This window comes from Trematomus bernacchii, unplaced genomic scaffold, assembly GCF_902827165.1.
Source record: "Trematomus bernacchii unplaced genomic scaffold, fTreBer1.1, whole genome shotgun sequence".
Lineage (NCBI taxonomy): Eukaryota > Metazoa > Chordata > Actinopteri > Perciformes > Nototheniidae > Trematomus > Trematomus bernacchii.
The window spans coordinates 8866264-8890308 of NW_022987828.1; the positions used below are offsets into that span (position 1 = coordinate 8866264).

The window sequence follows — 24045 nt, forward strand, 5'->3', positions numbered from 1 at the left end:
TAATATGGTATTTCATCACCGTTTTCGTAAACAAAAACTCACACCAATCGAATTGAAGTGCATGGCAGATGTCTACAGACACAGTGTGGCTTTGTGCTGGCAGGCTAATCCCGAAACCTGTGTATGTGTGTCGCGGGCCCATGCTGGATTTGTATCAGCCTGTAAAGGGTGCAGCGGAGCAGTGAGGAGAGACTAAGAGAGGTGTATTAAGGCAGTGAATCCAGCCGCTGTGTGTGTAATGGACTCAGGATGAGAGCTGACCAAGCGCCAGGGCTGCTGATAACCTTTAGGAAGGACATTGTTCCTGTGCAGTGGGGGGTGGGGTCGCGTTGGGGGGGGGGGGATATACAGGACTGCTGCAGTATACAGACACGGCACTGTGATAGGTGGTGCAGTCGTTCATTGGTTCATTGGCTCTCCGGCAGGGTTAGGAGGTAGAGTAAATGGGGCAGTATAGCAAACTCCCTCTTGGCGTCCTGCATACATTTTTCAACACCAGGGTGTATTTCTCTGTGATCCATTTGTCCTCTGTCTAAACCAGGTTCTCCCTGGCACTCCATTAAAAGACATTTAACAGCCTTTTTTCTTATGTCTTCCCTCCCCTCAGATCACCGCTTAAGGAGGGGTCAGAAGAGGACCGTGCTTGAGGAATACATGAAGGGCGGGGTGGGGGAGGGGGAGGCCACCTCAGCTGCAGTACAACCAAGGTCAAAGTTCACACACAGGTAAAAAGAGGATTATTTATTTTAAATCCAAAGCTTGGTGATTTTGCACGCTCTCTTGGCTTCTTTTTTTTCGCGATCCGGAGCAGACTTGGCACGCAAAGGCAAAGTGAGGGAGTAATGTGGCTGGATTTGATTGGACCCTCCTGGGCTGGCGGCCGGGGAGGAACTGGGAACTGAGCAGTCTGCAGCTGCTGTTTACGAGGAGCTGTGCAGGATACTGTTTGGCTCCATCTAAAAAACCCAGCCAGTCCCCGTTGAGAAGCCTGTGGCCAGTGGCAGTACTTGGAGAATAGAACAAAACCATGGGGCTATAATTCAAGACATTTATTTTTTCCATATTTTTTTTTTTACAATGGGGAGATGTGGGACTGGAGAATAGGGCAAAAATGCATTGCAGCTTTCTTTGATTATTTTTGATTAATCTATAAGATGATTTAACAGACAGATCTGTACAAATGAGTTTCTCCTCAAAGAATCATGCAAAGTCATTTTCTAACCCAGTCTCAATCCTACATTAACTATAGGCTGCTTTCTCTCAGGCTTTTCTTTTCTTTTTGTAGAGTTAGGTTGCATAAAATAGTAATGTAATTATTTTTTTAACTGAATATAAGCACTTTATTATCCCAATTGTTTAAATTGAAAGCTTTATTCTAGTTCCAATCCAAACGTCTAGTGCACTTGCAATTCAAATTTTTCTCATGGCCCTGAACCAGAAAAGTTTGTCACTTTTTAAAGTAGCTTCAGAGTGGTGAAGAAACTCTGCAGCTCCAGTTGTGCAGTTTTGCCTTTCCTCCTGGATTCTTTGCCACCATGGATTAAGGAGGATTGGGGGCTGGTTTGCAGGGCGAGTGGGGGCAGATCCAGGAAGCAAATAAATAAATAAAGTGCTGGTTAATCTTCCTTAGTGCGGTGTGTGTGAACACTGAGCAATGGCACCGCCCGGGGAACATCTGCCTCGCACACAAACACATGCGCACGTATGTGACGGACAGACAGACAACGATACTGTACTGCACAACTAGCAGGGTTCAGCCAAAGCGATAAGCACACGGACGTCAGAGCACAGAAAGCGACAGGTTTAACACGCATACACACGCGCCGCCCATCGGCAATGTGACAAGTAATGCACAGTGAAATAAAGAGAAAACGCTACCAGCCGACAGAACAGAGCTGCAGAATGTGACAGCGCACAACTGTAGACACATGAAAGTATGGGAAGACAAGTTTTGCTGCGTTTCTCTGCTGCTGTCTCACTGTATTCAGCTCGCCTGGTATCCATGGACTCTGTTTTATCTGTTCTTTTTTTTCTCCTTCTCTCGCTTAACACATACAACAGTTGATCAAACAACTGTGCAATTGAGGCAGAATTTGGCTAGACAGCCAGCCAGGATGAGTAATGCAGAGCTCCTCTGAATTGATCTGTTTAGAAAGCCTATCATCGCTGCAAACATGTTACAGACTGTTGCAGTTTACAGAGGAGTATTTTTCCCTGCAGCTTTAATTGGATGCATTTTTAATGTTAGCACCACATAGTGTGACCACTGTTGACACTGAACACTGTGGCTGTTGTGAGGCAATGGAGTTCAGAGTGAGTAGAGAGGAAGGGTTGTGTGTGAGTACTCGTGTGTGTGTGTGTGTGTTTGTCTGAGGGTGTAATAGTTGGGTGGATTCCTTCAGTGTGTCGTGTCCACACTGAAGGTGAAATTTATAGTCCTGTGTTAAAGGGTTACGACTTGGTTATAGAGTCTAGCTGTTGCACCTCCTCAGATTTGTAACTACACTTTTGGGTACTAATCAGTAACAAGAGCCCTCCAAATGTCGCTCTGTATAAAAAGGGAATAACATAATTAAAAAAAGCTTTCACTGCAGGGAATATTATTAATTTGCAACCTTGCATTAGGAGACCTGACCATGTTAAAAAATATGTCTAGTGCTGTAGGGGTGCAATCAATTTGTGAAATCCGATGCCAAACTACATTTGAAAAACAATGTAGGTTTAAACAGCTGAACATTTTTACACCCAAAAACTGAAAAATATGTTCTCCGGAGTAGATGCATTGTAAATTACCAGCCGTGTTAAAATACTGAGGACCACTAAGATTAAGACAACCACACCATGGTGCCTCTAATCAACTCTCTTGCCACTCATATTGAATTTAGCAGTTCAATTCCATATCATTAGCTAATGTAAAAAGCATTACAAATGAGTGACGTAGTCTGAGTTTGAGGCTCTTTTGGTGTGTTGTCTGCACCTTGTGCCACATGGCATTCCTAGATAGCCCCATGGATGTGACTCACTCCAAGGGAATTATCATCCCATTCCCAGTCTTCTTTTTTTTAATTCTTGACTGTTTTTCCCCTCAATTTTGTGGCCTGTGCACCCTCTTCCTTTTTTCATTGTTCATCTTTTCAATCTCTTTTCTTCTCCTGATTTTTAGTTTCTCTGAGGTAAACTTGTCCATGTGACGGAAAGAGGGCAGTAGACTTTCCGTGACTGTCTTTCTGTGTAACTCGACACACCGTATGTTGGGTGAGACATAAAAGCAAGAGAGAATAAGAGACAGCATGGGTCTAATCAAGACTCTTATTCTCTTAGAAGTCTCACCTTCGGGTGCTTCAGCTTAGGAGACTGTGATGTAATTCAAAAGACAGGAAGGTGTATTTTTATCCTTGCTACTGATATTCATTGTGGTTATCGTCTTATGTCTTCTTCACATGCACAAGCTGGCCTTTTTTGGATTGTGAGCTGCAAGAGGCATTTCACAAACAAGCAGAGGTATAAAGTGGTGAGTGTGGGAGGATGAGAGAGAACATTGTCTTCTCTTTTCCAGCTCAGGGACAGAGCAGAACAGGTTGTGTGAGGATACTTGCTATCCTTAACAACGTCTAACACAGCCTCAGGGCCACATCTACTTCTCTGATGCAGCTGACTGTTGCGTTGTTAAGAGGAGCGCGAATATTTGCAACACATTCCGCAGCGTCAGATGGCATTCCTGCTACACTATAATTACCAGCGTAACACTTGTACTCCGACATGTTTAGACATAATTAATGCAATAACTTAGATTTATGTCTTATTTAAAGGTTTTTTTTCATAGATTTAGATCACTTTTGTTCCTTTGACACAATAATAATATACTCACTTTTAATTAGTGTGCAACAAAGTAGATCAGGACACATCAAGACTAGTTACCCTGACTTAGTTTTCTTGTTTTTTCCCTTTGTGTCTTTTATTTTGCTATATGGCAACAGTATTTCCTATACTAGAAGGTACAAATATGTAAGAAATTCAAGTTACTGCTGGTATCTAAGTGAGATGTGGCAAGAAACAGGAGCGCCTTATCCATCATAGAGGTTGTAAACAAACACCCAGGCTGACCTAACTTTTGAAAGTGAGAACAGAGGTGTAAAGGATAAATCATTACCTGAACTGCCTGGTTCAACTTTGTCTGCAGTGACAGATTATTTACTAATATTTCTGTTTCACTGCCTCATCTGACTTAGTGATTTCATCATGTTCCCACATCTCAGCAATCACTTAGGGCTATCATAACCAATAGAAATGTTGGCCAAGCCTACAATAATAACACCCAAGTTGCAATAAACCTGCATTTTCCTGTAATTATCTCCCAATGTTGATGTAATCTGAAATGACATCAGTAGGCCGCCATCTTTTTTTGCACCACTCGGTCCATAATGTTATCCATCACTGGGTCTCTCTGTCTGCCGTCGTCAATTACCCAGAGGAAAACAACATTAGAGGCCTGAATGGGACACGGAGCCGTGGCAGGCCTGACATGGCTGTGTTATATGATTACACAACCTGTTGGCTGTCCGCCTGTCAAGTGTCTCCCGACCCTGATGAATGGCTGTAATATGCCACGCATCACAACACGGCACGCCACACACTCATTAATGGCTTCTCATAATGCCGGCGACGTTCCTCCAATGCCGCGGCAGCATTCACAGAGAGAGGCAGAGAGGCAGAGAGAGAGAGAGAGGGAGGTGGTAGTTGTAGAGTGAGTGTGAGAAATGGCGGTTATGAATACTCCAACCTTGTTTCCGTGTTGCCATTCAAGCCGGTAAACAAAAGAAACATGGTGTCCTCATTTGAATAATTTCACAAATGGTGTGGCAAGACGCCAGCATCGCACTCACACGTAACTCTTGGTGAATGAATGGAGGATGACAGGAATGGGATGAGAACACAAAGCAAAGGGAGATGTAAGAATGATTATCTTTTAAAAGTGTGCCACATATGTTTCTCAATTAGATACATACTCGTCCATCTGTGTCCTATTTGCATAGATTATCAGAAATGTGTGCAATGCGGCATGCATGGCAGTGTGTGGGAACATTACAATAGGGATGTTTGAAGAACGTAGATTGAATCGGTAGTCTGTCGGATGCCATCTGAAGCTTAGCTGATTGCTCTTTCTCTCAGTGAATAAGGAGACACGCTACCAGAGATCCTCCAAACTACTTGACTCTCAGCTATAACAAACAGATTTGATTCACATAGTGACACTGCTCTCTTCAAACTGAACGGGAGAAAATCGTTTTGAACGAGCTGTTTTCGAAGGAGTCTGTGGGGGAGACACTGTGTAAATGTAGCTTTGTGGCAACCAAGTAAAGTAGTTTTTCACAAACAGGCCACAGAGTGGTTATCTAACACCTACATGACCCTAAGCCACATAAGTTAGTGGTATTTATGGCTCTTTCAGACTTTTAGTGTGTAATGCCTACTGGGAAGCATCAGCCACATTCAAGGAGCCCCATTCTTTCCTTCAAGTACTCTGCTCAATATACCTCAGCTTTGTTTTGTCATATATTTGCATTGTCTCACATAACATTTGATGGAGTCCCAGATGTTAGGAGATTTTTAATTCCACCTTGCTCAGATGTGTTGTGCACCTGCAGTGTGTGTGTGTGTGTGTGTGTACGAGAGGAAGAGACAGTCTGTTTTGTATATTATCTGTGTGTGAGTGTGTGTTCCTTCTCACAGCTTGAGTTTCTCAGTTTGAAATGCAACACCTGCAGATGTGACTTGTAAACTGCAGCCCCAAGCTCCTCTCCCATTCAGAAGGGACCATTGAAACAAAGCAATTAAAGTAGCTCCCCACATGAAGCAATGATGTGTGCGAGGGATTTGACCATAGCATCTTTAAATTGAACACCAAAAAGATTTGCTGCAGGAATGGGGAGCATTAGCTGATTTGTCATATTCATCGTCTGTTTAAACATAGAGGTCAGAGGTCACTGACAACCTGTTGACACGGGGCAGATTTATGCAACATGCACACACACACACACACATGAAAAGACACAGCCCAGATTTTGCCACGGCGAGTTGTAGCGGTGGTTTCTCGTTGCTGCTGATCTTTCGGTCCTTCCAGCTCCAGATACCAGAGCCTGAGTTATTCTCCGCTCCGCTCCCTGACCCTCCTAATTGAGAACGGCTGTAGGCTGAGAAGGAGAGAGCTAAAAGACAGAGAGAGGGAGAGCAAATTCTTGTGTGGAAGAAAGAAAGAACAACTAAATGAAAGGGGCAAAGAGCTGAACCTGTGTAGGCCAACGCTGATCAAGTGCAGGATGGCTGTGGGCTCAACAGTTGGCCTTAAATAAAAGCTGAACCTCCTCCTCTCTGGACACACGCCAAGCACAACCAAGCACCTAAATGTAGTTGTAGCTTTTCAATGCAGTATTTGATAGCTGTAAGAAATCAAATATGAGGGAAACACTGTTCAGAGTTGAGAGCATTGCATAAAGGAAAATCAAACCAGAGGCTCGGGAAGAGGAGTGGTAAGCTCTCTGACAGCTGCATGCATGTTGTAGTGGGTGACGGTCTGTCCGTCTGTCAGAGCAGATATTTCTGTCTGTTTAGTGCTGCCTTACTGGCTGCCAGAGACACTCCTCATGTCATCGCTGGGTGCCTGCTGTCACTGGCTAAAAAGGAGAGAGGGAGCGGAGTGTGTGTTTGCGTGTGTGTGTCAGAGAGAGAGAGTGACAGAGAGAAACTCGAGCAGCTGTCTTGAAAGCTCCTCGACTGTCAGTACATCTCAAATCTGCCTTCCCCTGATATCGCCCTGGTAAGACAGTGTTTCAGTCCGTTGTTTGGGCAGAGCAAAAGTCACCTTTCCACTGTCAACAAAACACAACTTTGGAAACAATCTTGTGTGGCACAGCTTATCTTTTACTTTCATAGCACATAGATACTCATACAGCTGCCGGCATAGTTCAACCTAACTTTCAAACTTTGTTTGAAGGTCTTAACAAGTGTTAACATTTGAAATCAGCTTTTTATCGGGAAAAGACCTGCCTGCTGCAAGTGCAAACACAAATGATCTGATCATTGAATGTACCTCCTGATACAGATTAATATACTTCAATCCACGGTACCTTACAGTATAACTCATTATCAGTGTATACAGTAATCTCTGGAACTAGTTAAGATCTATTTAATCTAAAATAAAACTTGTAACATGAGTTCAAGGATTGCTGTGGTAGCGAACATCTGTGACGATCTGCTCAAGGTCCGAATAAGCACACATAAATGGTTTTAAATGACCACTAAAAGATATTTAGTTTACCAGTTAAAGGTTCGTATTTCCTTAACCCTATTACGATCTGCTGTAAAGACCCTTTCAGTGGAGTTGATGACAAAGTACCAGAATGTAGACGTAGCATACACAGTGTTAGCCGACTTTATCATTTCTGAAAACTTGCAGCAGCTGTAATGAAAAGATATGCTCGTCAGTCAGTTTTGTGTAGGAGGTACAATTTACATGAAATATTAAATAAAAATAGCAGGCTGTTTTTACATATCCTGGGTCAACTGAATGTGAGTGTGGGTGGCAAAGTGAGACAGAGCTGACATTCACTGTGTGCAGCATTTTCTATCTCCAAGTAGTTCTAAGAAATACCCTGGCTAGTCAGTTCAGTGTATATTAAAGATATTTGATGTTGAACAATACAAGCTGTGAATTTGTAGAACAAAATAACAAATACCAATGACAACTGTTTGCCCTCTTACTTTTCTCTTAATACGAGTAATGGCTTCTATCGTTTAACACACTAAAGGGAAATAATTGACATGAAGCACATGGATGATCTCAGTGCCTGCAGTTTTATTACTGGAACAATAGACCAATCTGCTGAAAACATCATTTATTCCTCACAAACCATGGGTTTCTGTTTCTTACTAATATGCCGTATTTTTGCCCTAAGTGCTGGCCATCGACTGTTTGATTGCAATCATCTGTTGTTGGAGGGCTGTCGTTTGATTACTAACACGTGTTTTTCGCCAACCAAGATGGTGTGGAGTGAGGTAATGGAATACTAAGAAAATGTAAAATCCTTAGTGAGGTACAGGGCTGAACAATAGCTCAGTGGTTATAATGAAGGATAAGGGTTTGGACCCACAATGGGAATTATGCCCGAAACTGTGACTTGTTTTCACTCTCCAGGTTTTTTCTCCGTTTTTTCTGCTTTTCATTCGGCTTAGTAGAACTGGGGAATTGCCAAAGGTTGGAATTTGTGCAACCCTGAAAGGTAGCAAGGTGTCACAGTTAAAGTATCACTTCTGATTCAAAGTTTCTCAGATATCTCAACTTCTCTTGACCTTTCTTGAACCGTTTGTTGGATCTCTCAACAAGATCCTTGTATGACTTAATGAATCTAGGAAGCAGGGTCACCTAATTCCTCAAATGTAATTCCCAGGCTGGAAAATCCCAGATTTGAGCAGTGGTATGGGCTTTCAAAGTGACGTTGCCTATAATTTTGCGGCAGCCTCGACAACATAAGTCCAACTTTAGATTGTGTTAGCTTCCTCTGGCTCCTCCGGTGCCCTGACAGCCCTGTAACCACACACCGGTGTTTATGTTCTTTAGGTTAACACGGTTATCTCTGTACGTAACCTGAGCCCTCAACCTACATGGGCACTTGGCATACGTGTGTGCGGTTGCGTGTGTGTGTGTGATCTTGCAGCTGCAGGTCTCTTTCCCCCCGCGTCTCTCTCCAGAAAGAGCTGCAGGGACTTGCCAGTATTTTCATTCCCTCTGGAGGCATTTCCGCACACTAACAAAGCCTGGCCTGCGTGATGAAACGGAGAGGAAGCAGCTTTTGTGAAGGGAGCAGCCGATTTCGGTTTGTGTTTGAGTGTGTGTGTGTGCACTGCTAACCCTGGATAACAGTTAGTTACATGCAAATTTACTTTTGAGCTTGCAATTCAGGTTGCTCCAGGCTGTTGTTTGCAGACGAGCCTACTGTAGCACGAGAACAAGCCTACTCTGTAACCCGTTGAAAAGACAACGTTGACTCTTGTTTGCCTCTAATTAACTGACATAATACCTAGCTTGTTTGATTTGTTAGTGTTTTTTTACAGGGCTTGTTAACAACTGGCCTTTCACAGGCTTCACTTCCTCTGTAGCAATTTGCCAAAAGGAAATGTGTGCTGTAGTCCAGGTCACAACCTCTCCAGGGTGTCTGGCTCATGGAAGGGACTGAAACAATCATAAAAAAAACGTTCTTTCCCAAATATTTGTTTCACATCTTAACCAAATGACAATACTGAAGCCTACAATACATTAATAACTGATTGAAATATGCCACTTTCATGTCATACTGCTTTTTTTTTGGGTTCATTTTTCTCTTGCTGCCGGATACAATCTGTTAAGTTGCTGGTTTCCAGAAATAACTCCTAGGTTTTTGGCAAGAGCTGAGGTCGAGGCTCACACGCAACATTTTTGCTGTCTCACTTGAGGTCATGAAACTGCTACCGAAAAAATCACAAATGTTTTTCTTTTTCAACTGAAATGTGAGCAAAAGAAACTGCAGGGTCTGAAAACCACAGTGTTGCTAAAGCTGAGATTTTCTTCTGGGGTTGTGTACAGAGTCAGCGTCCTGTGGGTTGTTAGCCAGGGCCCTGTGACACACGCTCATGCCCATAAACAGGGATTTGGCTCTCTGGAGAAAATAACCTTGATAATTACTGGGTGCATATGGACCTGCCCATAGCGGGAGGGGGAGGAGGAGGAGGAGACAGGGGTTGACTGAGAAGGAGAAAGAGAGGCAGAGAGCCACATCCGCTGGTGCATTCCTCCATGCTGTGTCATACTGGTGCCGAGTTTCCCCTCAGTTTTGCACGGAGATTTCCACCAGGCGCAGGGTGCAAAGTTCTCCTGACGTATCGCTCGGGGGCTGTGGACACTTGACATTTTAAAGTTTAACAAGGCAACAAGCCACACATTCATCCACTCCCCACGGTAACAAAGAAACAACCCCAAATGTTTAAAGAGTAAACATAAGAGGGGACTGCCAGACAATGGCCAACAATTGGAGACATATGGAGGTGGAGTGACCTAACTGTTGATGCGCTCATGGATTCAAACTTGACTCTCCCACTCTTTTCTCTGCCTGCATCACGTGGCTGCTGGAGTCTGGCTGAATTGGCATCATTACAGCAGTCGGAGCTGAATGTCTGTGGTTGGCTCGCCGCCCGTCTGCTCGCCTGTCATTCAGCTGGTTAAAGAGGCCTTGTTGAACCGCTGCACTGTGCCCGGCTACTACAGGGCCATTCATGCCTGTAACGGCAGAAACAGCCAAGTGCTGTCATCAGTTAGCTAGCACATACCAATTTACTACGGGAGATGACAAAGGGCATTTTGCTTGGTTAACACAATCCCCCCTGAGCAACCTCTTAACCCGCTCTTTTGAAAGTTTGCATTTCAGAGAATGAGAAGCTCTCGAACAGAGTCTTTAGACAAACACAGCGCTCAAGTCTGGAAATGTTCCGTCTCTGTTACATGAACGCCGCCTACGTCGAGTGTAAAGTGAAATAGACGGATCCGTTCCCCAAGGAATCGTACAAACAACAGCACGAAACAACAAAACAGATCCTTTGTTGTGCCTCCGATGCTGCAAATCTCAAACAGATATACAGTTTGTCACTCCGAGGGAGAGTTTTTCTTCCCTTTGCTTGTCAGTCGCTCTGTGTGCCGTTGGCTAATAGCAGCTCCTCCTGTCACAGATGACCTGTGCCTTATTGAAACATTCTTCGGCCTTTTCTCAGTCCCAGTGTGACACACAGAATGAGGACATGCATGAGAGCCATGACTTCATCCTGCGCTCTCACTCTTCCCCTCCACTTTTCCGCTTCCCCTTTGTCATCCCCTACTCCTCCTCTTTCTCTTCTTCTCCCTTCCCTCTCTTGTACGTTTTGCCCCCCCCATCCCTTGCTCTGTGTCTGCAGCCCTAACATCTTCCTGCTATGATTAGTAATAGTGTTTTTTCCCTAGCCAGTGTAATGTCTGGAGCCTCCTGTGTCCTTGGAACGCAGCCTAATAAGCTCAGACACACACTGCCGTCTCTGCGCTCCACGGGCCTATTCTCCAGTGTCACCCAGCACACACTGAGGTAAACAAAGACTGCCACACACACACACACGTACACACACACGTACACACACACACACACTACCCTAGTGTGCTAATAGACCAGCATACCAGCCCACTGAGGACGGCGTCGACGCTAGCTTGCTAACGTTGACCTTCCGTGTGCCAATCACAACAAATCTGCTCCTTGATTTGAATATAGGGAGGAGAACAGTGTAAATTGAAAGCAGAAATCCCCCTGGTGTGAGACAAGATGAGCCTCTGAATAAATTATTCAGATGGCAGCCTCTTTCCTGCATGATTCTCGCCTTCTGCTACGTTTAATGGCATCTGTGATGATGCCCATTGGAGATTAATCCAGATGTAAGACGTTTGTGTGTGTATGTGCATGTGTGCTTACATGCGTATGTGTATTTCTGTGTGTGTGTGTGTGGCCTGCTAACCCTTCTTCTCATGCATCCCGTTGTGTCGTATGATGGGGAAACAAAGCCTCAACAGGGGAATTGATGTCTTCTCCGGAGAGGGCTGTAAATAAACAACTAGTGAATCAATGCCTCCATTTGTTTTTCTCTGATAATTCTGCCTGTGTCGTGAGACGGTGTGACAGAGATTTGCAAGCCGGGGGTAGCTCTCAGCAGACGTATTTCCTCTCAGTGAGAGTGAGAAAACACACCACACCGGCCTCATGTTTCATTACCAGGCATCAGTAAATTATGTGTGCTTCTTTGATTTCATTCACTGCAGCTCATTTAGCACCATGATGTAGCGTTTGTATGAGTGGGAAATAATACCTACATTAGTTATTGTGCGTAAGAGCTACTCAGTCAACTAAAGACACAGCGGCATATCAATTACCAGGTGCAATTGAATAGGAAAACCCACAGCAGGTCCTGTAGGTGAATGTGTTTCAGTATATGTGAGTGTCATTGATTGACTGCTAAAAGATGACCTTCCCTGACACAAGCGCTTACAAATGACTGAATGTGAAATATTCTGTGTTTGTGAATTCACTGTTTGCAAAAGCATGTCTGCATTATAATAAAAGGGTTGTTTTTGTAAGCCATTTTTGGTATTTAGGACAATAAATTCCTAAAATGCTTTTAAAGGCTGTGCTCACCCAAATCACAATAAACCATATTCCTTTTGCTTCTGGCCCTGCATGTATTAGTTTTAGTTGGCTGGCTTTCATCATATCTTTCTCTGACCCTTCTGACTCAACCTCAAAACAGTGAAGGCGAATGCATTTTGTTGAAAAATTGACATGTAAAACATTCAACCTTAACATCTTTTTTGCAGTAAAAGTGTTTTTGTTACTCTGTATAATACATTGAACATGTTTTAGTTTTTTTGTGAACACAACAAATACACTATTTCTCTATTTTTCTTTTATGGCTAAGTGCCACTATAGAGAGTTTTTTTAGGGAGGAGTGAACTGGCCCTTTAAACTGGAGGAATAAACAGTTATTTTCCCTAATTGCACTCGGTAACAACAATGAGCAGAGCGAAGGTCCCAGAAAATATGAGGGGAGTTACTTGTATTAGCCACGGTTCGATGACTAATGGGAGGGGTGAATAATGGTGTTAGCAGAGTGATCCCGCTTCTTTTGGAATAAAGGTAACCTCCCAGTGTGTAAACCATGGTGTAAACCTTGATTAGGAGCAATCATTCAGCTAATGCTGCTGTTGGTAATGCCAACATGACTACACAGAAGAGCCTCTAATGAGCGCTGGTATACCACGGTTTCTTTGTGCTCAAGTACCCTTCTCTGTATCCCATATCCAAGTGTGAAATTACAATATCAGATCATATTTAGTTTAATTAAACTCATATGACTAATTTAATTTGACTCAAATATGGGGGAAAATGAATAAATCATGGAGGCGTATTTAGCTTGCTAGCGCTGGTGTTAACAGTAATTAAATGTGGGGCAATCTGTAGCCTGTGAAGATAGCTCATGTCCGCCTACTGTACGAGGACACATGTGGAATACATTTAAGCCAGACGGTTTTGGGAAGCACTCTATCAGAATATGAAATGATGTGGGAGTTTCAAACACAGAAATAAGTGCGGTAAAGATGCAGTCCTGTAAAGTAAGCGAGTGCATTAATAGAAGGCGAATGGTCGTCCCATTAGGAGATCTGAACATCAGAGCTCGAGAAGAGCCAGTCGCAGGGAAGAAATATTCCTCCATGATTAGAGCCTAGAGAGTTCAAAGACAGCTGCTTCTGCTACTCCATGGGCGCAAAACACTCACGAGGAAGACGAACAATCAACTTGTATTTGTCATTTAAGTATTTCATGTTTCATATTTGGCGGGGATTAGGGATGCACATTGTCTCCAGCTCTGTCAAGTCCTTGTTATGTGCTTCCAATCTGTCAGATGCACGACAGGGTGCTTTATTACATCTCGATAAATGATGCCACCTAAGTCTTGTTTTCCTATCACAAAAAAGCAGATTGTGTTTTGTCACACTCCCTGATGTGCATCGCATTCTGTTTTGTTTCATTTTAGACTCGCTCTGTGATTGATGAGGATTAAAGAACGGATTTTGCCCATTAGGAAACACAGAAACGTCCTCATCCACACTGGTAAGCATCCTGATTTATCACCTATGTGTTCATCCGAGCAATCAGCTCCTACGGTGGAACAGATATGCGTCAGTGTGGTTTTGCGAACAAGAAGATGTGACTACAGTTTTAATGTTATCTTCGGTTGTGTCATACTAGCTATGAAGCACAAAGACATTTTGTACTAGAACAAAACATGGGTGATCATGCAACACCAAAGGCATTTGATATATTTTGAGTCAGAGGAGCCAAAGAAAAAACAGATCTTTCAAACTAAAATCATCTGTGGAGAAAAATGTTAGCTCCTTCTATTTCCCAACAATCCTGAAATTGATACTAAAAAGTGTCGTATTCTCCAAAACACTTCCAGAGACCACATGCACATCAGAACATACATCGCCACGAGAGGTTTACTGCCATTGTTTTGAATGAAAGCATATGTTACGAGTTGATTTATGTGATCAAGAGTTTGTGGTTGATGATGTTTCTTCTTGCATGGTAGACAGCTGGTGCTTGTCAGGTAACAAGCCAGTGAGTCACAATAGCCCAAATCAAGAAATGCCCATTGGATGGATGTTTACACCACCACATTAGAGCATGTATGCCACAAAGGTGATACATTTCTGGCTCTTCTTCAAGCTGTCCCTAGGGTGTGAAACCTGAACAGCAGTGTTAACAGCGTTGAACCAATGGTGAGTTACCATGTATGTCTATTGATCTCGCTATATCAGTATCAGTCTGTGAGAGGATGAAAACTGGTAATCCCCATATCCCCATCCTCCTGTCATCTGCTTTCTTCTGCATGAGCTGCAGGAGTCCCATTTGATGCGAAAACATGCATGAATACTGTGTTCAATTAGCCTTTGAACAGCATGAACATCATGTGTTCAGATATCCCTTAGACCGCATGAATATTAAGTGTTCATTTAAACCTTGACTGAGAAGACACATTCCATCAATCGTCATCACAGTGTCAAATAACCTTTGACTGACGTGATGGATGATGTACTTGGGATAAATGAGGATGTGAGGAAACATCAGACTAAAGGATGTCACATTATGGCCCCAACATGTTTTAGTATACGGAGACTGCGTCCCTCTGCTTTTGTTTAGGAGGCTGCGCAAAATGTCGACGGCGTAGTTTGTGTACATGCAAAACGGCATCAAAGCGCTGGAAGGTGAATACTTTTTGGTGGCATCTGCACATTCTGCAATATGCTAATGAGCAAAGCTGCAAAAGCCAGATTGCCAGGAGAAAGAAGAGGAGATGGAGAGAGGAAAAAGAGGGAGGGAGCGGAGTGGAAAGGAGAGAAACAGACGGAGGCTGGTGTAAATTATGGATGCAACCTGCGATTTCCAAGAGGAATAGAAAGGCAGAGAGAAACCTCAAGTCATGCATATCAGATTACGCATTTACCACATTTTCTTATCATGGTCCGTGAGCAAACTCGTATACAATCTGGCCTGCCTGTGTGTGTGCGTGTGTGAGAAAGAGAGAGGGAACACATTCATCCATGTCGAGTTGTGTGGAGCTGCGTTGTGCTGTCGAGCGTTCTCTGAACTTGATATGACGTGTGTGTCTAAAGCTGTGTTGACTTTCATTGCACTATTGTGTTGCGCTGCTTTGTGTTATGTCTCAGTGTGTGCCTCCAGTCACATGGTCCCAGATAGTTCACACATATTAATTCGGCATTAAGCACGCACTTGAACGCAGTGGCAAGCTGTTTTGATGACTTTACATAGAGCAAATGACACTGTGGATATTGATATATTGTTGAGCTTTACTAATGATACATGAACTGCCGAGCGACCTGTTTTGTTTTCCTAAAGATACTTGTCTCTTGTAATATATTTTGCTTGCTTGAGCATTTCTAAGTTAAGTAAAAGTGAGCGTTCGTGTCCCACTACCACATCCCACCCTCGTGTGCCAGTCCCCTAACAGCCTCTGTGAATAATGGATCCATTCTTGAGTCTAGTCTGTGACGGGGGCCTGTGCAGTGGTGTGGTTTCCCCACCAGAGGTAGAGGTGGAGGAGACGGGGGGGGCTGTCGGTCTGGAAATAGCTCTGCCTGAGTCGGGAGCACCTTAGGTGGGCCTCTGTGCCAACCTCACCTTCCTTTTAACTTAACGACAAAAGCACGATTCTGCTCAAAAACCTGGCATATATTAAGCACCTATTTTCCAGTCAGGTTAAAGGAAATATGGCTTTACTGTACCTGTCTCCATTCAGCTGTGAGTGATCCCCTCAAAGATGTGAAAAATCTGTGTTTTCTAAGAATTGGACGGGAGCCACATCGTACTTAAAGCGAGAAGTGTCTGAGCCGGGGACGGAAACTATAAAGCTGCCCTGAATTTTGCCTCCATGTAAATGGGTGTTAATGTTCAAAGTAGGTCATTTATTTGGAGCAGGGACAGCCGTAGTGTCCTGCTCCGGAGCAATGTCAGAACGCAAAATCATTTCATAAGCAGACATATTGCTGGATTTGGGGATTTAAATGTACCGATATTTTTGTTTATGTGCCAAGCCCTCACCCTGATGTATCACAGGGGGAATGGAGGGGTGTTAAAGGTGAAAATGGCTGTGGTCAATCCAGACACAGCATCAGTAAACACAACCAGAGATAGCAGCCTAAAAATCAGATTAAATCAGATTACCAAACAAACAGCTAAAAGGATTATTTCTGATCTCTCTTTTTTTTCCCTCTATCAGACGGACATTAAATCTGCAATCTATAAAATCCCTTCAAATGATTTTCTATTTGACTTTGCGGACCTGATTTTCTGGTCACATGTTTGGAGTGAATCTCTTTCTGCTCTCACTGACCTCTGCCCTTTTGTTCTGCCTCGAGGCATCTAGAAATTGCTTTACTAAACAGGGTATCATATCGGTCTTTAAAAATATCTTCATGAGGTACAACACGAAACTGACCTCAGATCAGATGCTGTACTGCTGCCTGTTAAGCCCCATAATGTTATAATAACCCGGCACACTTGCTGTCAGGAATAAAGCTGTGTTGAGAGACGCCTGTGGCTCTGTGGCTGTCACTCCGACAAGCAGGGCAGCGTTCACTGGCGCAGACCTAATTAATAGAAAACATGATATATGGAAGGGAATAATTACACCTTGTCCCCGGCTTTCAGAGATCAAAAATGTTGCTGCATTTCTTAGAATTAATCTCAGGGATGATTGTTGCTGAACAGTGAATCAGTTGCAGTACATTATGTGCTCAGGGAAAGAAAAAAAAGACCGTAGATTAATTTGGTTAATATTTCATAAAGCTTACAAAGGCAGAGGGCATTTGAGGCTTTTCAGATTATTTGTTCTCAGCCAATATTACACACCACGGTTGAGCTGCTGCGCCACTGTGCTGCAAAGTCTACAGCTCTCCAGCACAATGCCAAGAGAAGCCACTTGCCGTTAAAAGTGTTTGTCTGCGATAGGGTTGTTTGTGAAATGGGAGCCGTCCAGATGTACTGCTCCTTTTTCCTGTTGCTGTGATGCCATTCAAAGAACCGCAGCATGTGTATGACTCCTCTGAGTGCTGATAACTGCTAAAAGATTTGTATTAATATCCTCACTGGTGCTCTTTCATATCAGCTGATTCATTTTAAATCTCCGCTAGGCTACTCACACACACCTCGCCTAAACACAGAAGTATAATACAGCAGTGCTCCTGACAGCTTGACAAACTGACAGTCCCGCTCACAATCACTCCCTCCCTCCCTCCCTCCCTCCCTCAATGAGCCGTAGATTGTATCCAACAAGACTGTAATCAGCGCAGACCTAATCAAATCATTGCTCTAACAAGCAGCCCTGGCTGGCGGGCTACCACTAAAACACATCTCAGATCAAGAGGCAGGCTGCAGAATGAACCATAACCAGCCTGCCGCATTAAATGTCAGGAGAAGTAGGATTATTTTCTAAAATGTCACTGACAGCATTATAGCTCAGTTAAAGGGTGTCTCATGCTATGTTTGTATATCTCTTGGCAGCAGGTGTGATATGAGACACTGTGTGTGTTTCTGAGTGTGCAGTGATGAAAGCTACTGAACACAAATGTGAAAGTAAGCAGAATGCAGTTGACTCAAACTGCTGTGTGATTGGCAGAGTGTTCAAGCCATCAAGCTAGCCATTAAAGTGTGTGTTTTAGATCTGCACAAACATGCACATCTCCAAACCTCCTCATTATCGGCAGCAGGAAAGCTGCCTGGGCACTGGGACAACTTGCGTGTGTGTGTGTGTGTGTGTGTGCGTGCTTGCATGTGTGTTTGTGGCGTGCGCTGTATTCAGTGGAAGCTCATTCCAAGATTTGGTTAACTGAGTTGTGTTGCCCAATCACTCTGCCACAGAGTGTGCAGTTGCTTTGGCCTCTGTCTCATTTAGTAGCACCCACGCTCTTGTCCTCTCGCCATGAACACACACACACACACACACACACACACACACACACACACACACACACACACACACACACACTCTCTAGTGCTTTTTCTGCACTATGAAAGATATATACACGTGTGCACACACACAGCCCAATGAGAGAGTGACAAAGTTAGAGAGTGAGAAAGAGGAAAAAATGAGAAAGTACCAATTAAGCTCCTCTGACTGTCCTGCCAACAGACATCAGGGGGCTGGAGGCGGAGAGTGTTTGTGTTGGGGAAAAGGATTGGGGGGGGGGGGGGGGGGGGCTTTAACTAGAACAGCGGCCTTTAACTTTGTGTTGTCATATATAAGTGTTTTAAACAACTCATTACAGAGATGTGTCAGTAACCTGCTGTGAAGGCTGGCACTTATCATACACTTGTAGTTGTTGTATTATCATTATTATTTTTGGTTTAATTTAATTGATATATTACTTAGAAGTTAGTTTTGAAATGATCGTGTGTGTTTATTCTTTGTTTTCACTTATAAATATTTAAATAACTGTTCCCACAAATGTTAAACTAAAAATACCTGTCTCTCAAATTGTTTAAATGATATACACAAACACATATATATTTAAAAATGTTAACTGTGTGTGTGTAGATGCAGATTATAACTTCATTTATATTTATTTAGCTGCTATTCATTTGTAAGACATTTCATCTATTAAAAATGTGACTTAGGTTAATGATTTATTAAACAGTGAATTGATTATTATAACAAGTATAGTCAATTCTCTAAGCTATTGCGTATGGATAGTATTACATTTGTTATCTATTTGTATTTGATCTCATCTTATCTTTACACCGCCTTTCGCATTCAGACGTTTATATTAGCAGCCAGTAGCTAATCCCACCCCAAACAATCTAAGAGACAGAAACATTCTTGCTGTTTTGCCAAATGAAGCTTCCTCTTCTGCTCCGTGTTCATGCTGTGAAACAAAAGGCTAGTTTGGCCAAATCAGGACTGACATCATTGGCAACAGCTGCGGGCGGCATGTTGTGTGTGTGTGTGTGTGTGTGTGTGTGTGCGTGTGTGTGTTTACGTCTGTGTGTGCGTGTGTTAGTGTCTGTCAAGATGAGGTGACCTGATTGCTCAGCTGAGCAGTGAGGGAAGACCAAGCCTCGTGTTGTCAGAGTAGCACCAATAGAAAAACACTAGAGATGGACCACAATGCACCCTGGCTGACGGCCCCCTCTCCTCTCTCTGAGTCCCTGCATGTTTTGTGTGAGTGCCATTCTTCCCCTCCCAGCCATACACATACTCACGCACACACACTGCCACTCCTGACCATGCCAAAGCAGATTTGGAGATGAAAAATGATCCGCTGCTGTATCAGCTCCCAGCTACAGAGTGGTGGGTCAGGCCAAATCCTCTTTAAAGAGCCTAGATCCTTATTGCTGTAAAGAGCTAGTTACAACTGGACCTCTCCTCGCCTCAGGTCCATTAAATGCAGCTTTTCTGATCTGATTCCATCCTTAATTCCCCTCTACAGTATATACAGATATTATTTTATTTGAGGAAGGAAACCAAAGAACTCGTACAGCTTGATGTGGGTTTTTTTTTTACTCAACCAGCTACAGGGGCTGACAGTCTGTAAAAACCTGCAGTGAAACATGTCTCTCTCTGCCTCAAGGAGCTGTTAACCCACTTAAATGACTTGAATTTGTTTGGGTTTCTGTGAAGACTTTTGCTATTACATGATGACCATAAATGCTGTTTGAAGAGGCATTTCATTTCTAAGAATACAGTTTAAGCAACCCTTTAGAGTAAGGACCTTTTTTTTTTTTTTTAATGACTGTGTTACCATTTAAAAATATTGACTATAACAGCAGAAAGGACTGCATACTAGCAGCTTGAATTGAATAAAAAACAAGATAGTCTTTGATATGAGAAGTGGCCTTAAGAAAAAAAACACTAGTTTGATAGCGAGAGTAAAAGGTGGGTGGCTTCATCATTCACTCCTCCCAGCATGAACACATAGTGCCATCTCTCAACACACACACACACACACACACACACACACACACACACACACACACACACGGAAATGGCCTAACACCCCCTGGGGCCTCACCTCAGTGGCCCTGTGGCGAACCGTGTGTTTGTGTGCAAGGCTTAATAACCTTACCATGGCCATCCCACCCCATGCTGCTCCGTGTTATTACTCCATGTAGCCTTTCTGTTTTGTCCAGACGAAGAAAAAAGAGATAGGATGGATTTCAAGCAGCACCTTGGGGGGCTGGAGGGACAACAAGGCTGGAATGAGAGCTGAAGGGCGGGAAGGGTTGCGGGTGAGGAGGGCTGGGGGAGGAAACAGAGGAGAAGGAAGCTCAGAGAGAAAGAGTGCATGGTGTGGAAGGTGGGGGTAGTATTGACGTGGTTCAGATAAGTGAAGGATTAGTGGATCCACAATGAGCTCGGAGCTGCTGCTTCTCCTTTTACAACAGCCAGCGGTGAAGTGGCTCCTTTTAATGAACTGTGAAAAGGAAAAGGACACGCTTACATACAAACATGTACACACATGGACATGGCTTTTATAGTGTGGATAGGTACCATATCCACTTCAGTCCATTCATATAATTAATCAAAAAGTTGGATTCCTTTCATTGAGGGAAACCTTTATAATCTTTCAATCCCACCTCCTCGTTTGTGCACAGCCATTTCCGTATGACATCTAACACAATTATCCTTTAAATACCTGTTTTGTAGTTTTATTTAATGGTAGGTCAGGGGCTGATGTTGGATATTTCCAAACTGTCAAGAAATCTCATAAAAAGACACAAAACAACTAAATATTGATCCTACAAACATTGCTTTTAGATTTTTCCTCTGTGCCAAAGACCTCCATTGATGTTTGAAATGTGTGGGTTTTTTTTGTACAAAAGGTTGAATTAAAGACAAAATAGTACAATTTACGAACATTGCTGCAAATTTTCAATACTGGATTTGTTGGACACATTTCCGTTAGTGTTCAAGTATTGATGTTTGAATCCCAGATTTGGGGTGTCTCTCTGCGTGTTTGTTTATCAGAATCAGACAATTTAAGTGGAGGTTTCACCCACATAAAGCCACATACAAATGAACATATGAAAACACAAGCAAACAACAATTTTACTTTTTTTGGAAAGTGGATCAAGAGCTGAAAACAGTCGTCTCACTTCTCGCTCCCCCTCCCCCTCTTTGCTCTACTATCTTTTCGACTCTGTCCGTCCTTTAACAAATACTCGACACGTCTGCTTGAGAAATATGAGCAGTGCATACTTATGGTGTTTCTTTTGTTACCCTCTCCAGACACACACACTCTCTCGCCCACTGCAGCAGCTGCAATAGACAGAGTAATATCTGCTGTGAGTTAAGAAATGCTTGTTTAAAGTGAGAACTGCTTCCGTGTGTGGAGAAAATAATACACGAAACTCACTGGAATACAGATGTAGTGCATCACTGAAACATGTTATGTGCCTGTTGAATCGCGTGTAGACTTTTAGAGTGTGTCTTTGTGGATTTAACAGGTGTTTCTCATTGTGTGTTGTCAAATGTGTCAACGTGTGTGGGTTTTGTGTGTGATCAGCGAGCATCCACAGGGTCAGGTGTCGGTCTGCTTTCACGTTAGAGTGGAAACCTGAAGGATCACATTTCAGCCGGGTCATCTGTCATGATCCGTGGGCCTCCCAGGTTAAAGTTTACTCTGTTGAGGTTTGTGAGGAAGGTCTGACTAGGCCTCACACGCACGCACACGCACGCACGCACGCACGCACGCACACACACACACACACACACAAATTCCAAATGTATTTTTACTTTGTTGGAAGAAAAGAAAAACATTATGATACTCATCAAAATGTTGTTTATCTTTGTTTACTTCCTGGATAAAGTGACATCACTACGCACCACTGGCACTTCTTTTGGACAGGGGCGGGACATTTCTAAGCAGTTAACTAATCATAACAGAGTCGACCAGCCAACCAATCAGAGCAGGCTGAAAAGCACAGTATGAGGAAGATATAGCACCTTTTGAACATTGAAGTATATAAACATGTCACATTAGACACACACAAAACATAATTATGAAATCTGAAAATGATTATAATAGGGCCCTTTTAAGAAAGCGGCAAAAATCCACACTGTTGCATCTTTTGATAATATTTATAATAGTAATCATTTTTTTGCCCATGTATTTAAAAGTATGTGTATGTGTGTAGGTATGTACACACATGTATGTCTATGTGTATATGTGGGTATACATATGTGAGTATATGGGTACATGTATTATTTTTATTATTCTTTATTTCCCTATCTATTAATCTTCTTTTAATATTATCTTTTACATTACTTTATTTCTACCTATATATGTATCTATTTATTTAGTTATTTACTTTACTAGCTAGGACCGGGAGGGGAGGGGGGGAAAGGAAAAAAAAAAAAATGGACTGTATAAATGTAAACTCATTGTGCCTGACTCAATAAAAACAAATACAAAAAAAAAAAAAGGTTCCTTGGGGACTTGAACAAGCGGCGACATGCCAACATTTTTAGTAAAAAACGATTGAAAAATGTCGCTGCTTTTCTTAAAAGACTCGGAGGTTTAAATAATTAGTGGAAACTTTTGAAAATCGGATAGATCTTAAAAACAAGCTACAGTAAGACTGACACTGAAGTTGCATAAGCCATGCTGTCCTTTTCTGTCAGTCTTCCCCCCCCCCTCCTGTTTTCTCCCATTCAACCCCCCTGCCTCCTCTTTCCTTCTCTACCTCTCTTATACAGGAACTGGCCAATTTCCTGAGCCTGTTTTTCCATTTTGCTTCCCAGTGTGTGTATCTTTTACATGCGTGTGTTTCTGCGTACCTCTGAGTGTGCTTGTTTGTCATCCTCTGTCTCTGACTGGCTATCAGCTAACAGTTTAAAACAGCTGGTTTGAGAATAACCTAGCGTGATAAGTGGACTTTGAGTCAGGTTGTGACTTTTTTAGTCTGATGCTCTTACATTAAATTATGTGTTTTTGGACTAGTTTTTTCACAAGATGCGGGCCTCATGCAAGAAACACCTGTACAGATTTGTTTTAAATTGTATATTGTGAGGTTTTAACCACTAGTACTAGAATGCACTAGGAACGCATAGACTTTGTTGCACATGTATGCAGGAGACTCAATAAACATTCCTAGCTATTTGTTTGATACTAATCAACTGATCTACAGGTGGCAATAAACATAAAGCAATAAACACCCCAGGCCGGTAAGAAGAAGAAGAAGCCTTCATTTGAATGACACTTCAGTCAACTAAAGAGTAAATTAAGCTTATAGTATACAATGAATATCCTGATCGTAGTACCATTTATGACGTGCATCATGGCTTGCCAATTTATTGAGTGGTTTAACAACTGTTTCTGCCCAATATTTGATTGCCATATATTGGCAGGGCAATTTAAACTAGTCAGTAGGTGGTAGGAAAATTCTCAAACTCCCAACAGCTGCCTCAGGGTTTTCATTCAAATCTTTTCCAGGGGAGCGTCATCCTTTGAACCCGACAGTGTAACATAACGTTTAATGGATGCATTTTGTCATCTGTCTATGTGTGTCATTTCCCCATGACCGCCTCACATCGAGGTCATGGAGGGGTTTTTTCGTCAAACTTCACGTCCAGCCATTTTATTTTCAGATGTACTAATATTTTCCTAATTTATTTTTCATGCTTTTGGATGGATGGGGACATTTTTTGTGAATGAAAATGTACCACAAATTGAGCGGAAAAGGTAGCTTAAGTGGGACGATTATGGCTTTTATGCATCTACTCATAAACAAGTGTTTTTCAGCAAGCACCAAACACTTCATCACAAGTTACTGCAGTTAAAAGAGTTGTTTTTCACTCTTTGGAGGACTTAACATTTGACTTTATAGATGGGAATATTTTTATATGATACCAATAATAATAAATCATACA

At 42.7% G+C, this 24045-nt stretch overlaps 1 protein-coding gene across 1 annotated transcript in view; it reads left to right on the forward strand.

The window, feature by feature from the left end:
• The window catches only part of zmiz1a (zinc finger, MIZ-type containing 1a), a 98259-nt gene that overhangs the window by 24038 nt on the left and 50176 nt on the right, over window positions 1-24045 (forward strand). Inside the window, 3 exon segments of the mRNA XM_034152074.1 lie at window positions 608-725; window positions 11021-11138; window positions 13630-13706. The gene's annotated coding sequence lies outside the window, so the exon portion shown is untranslated.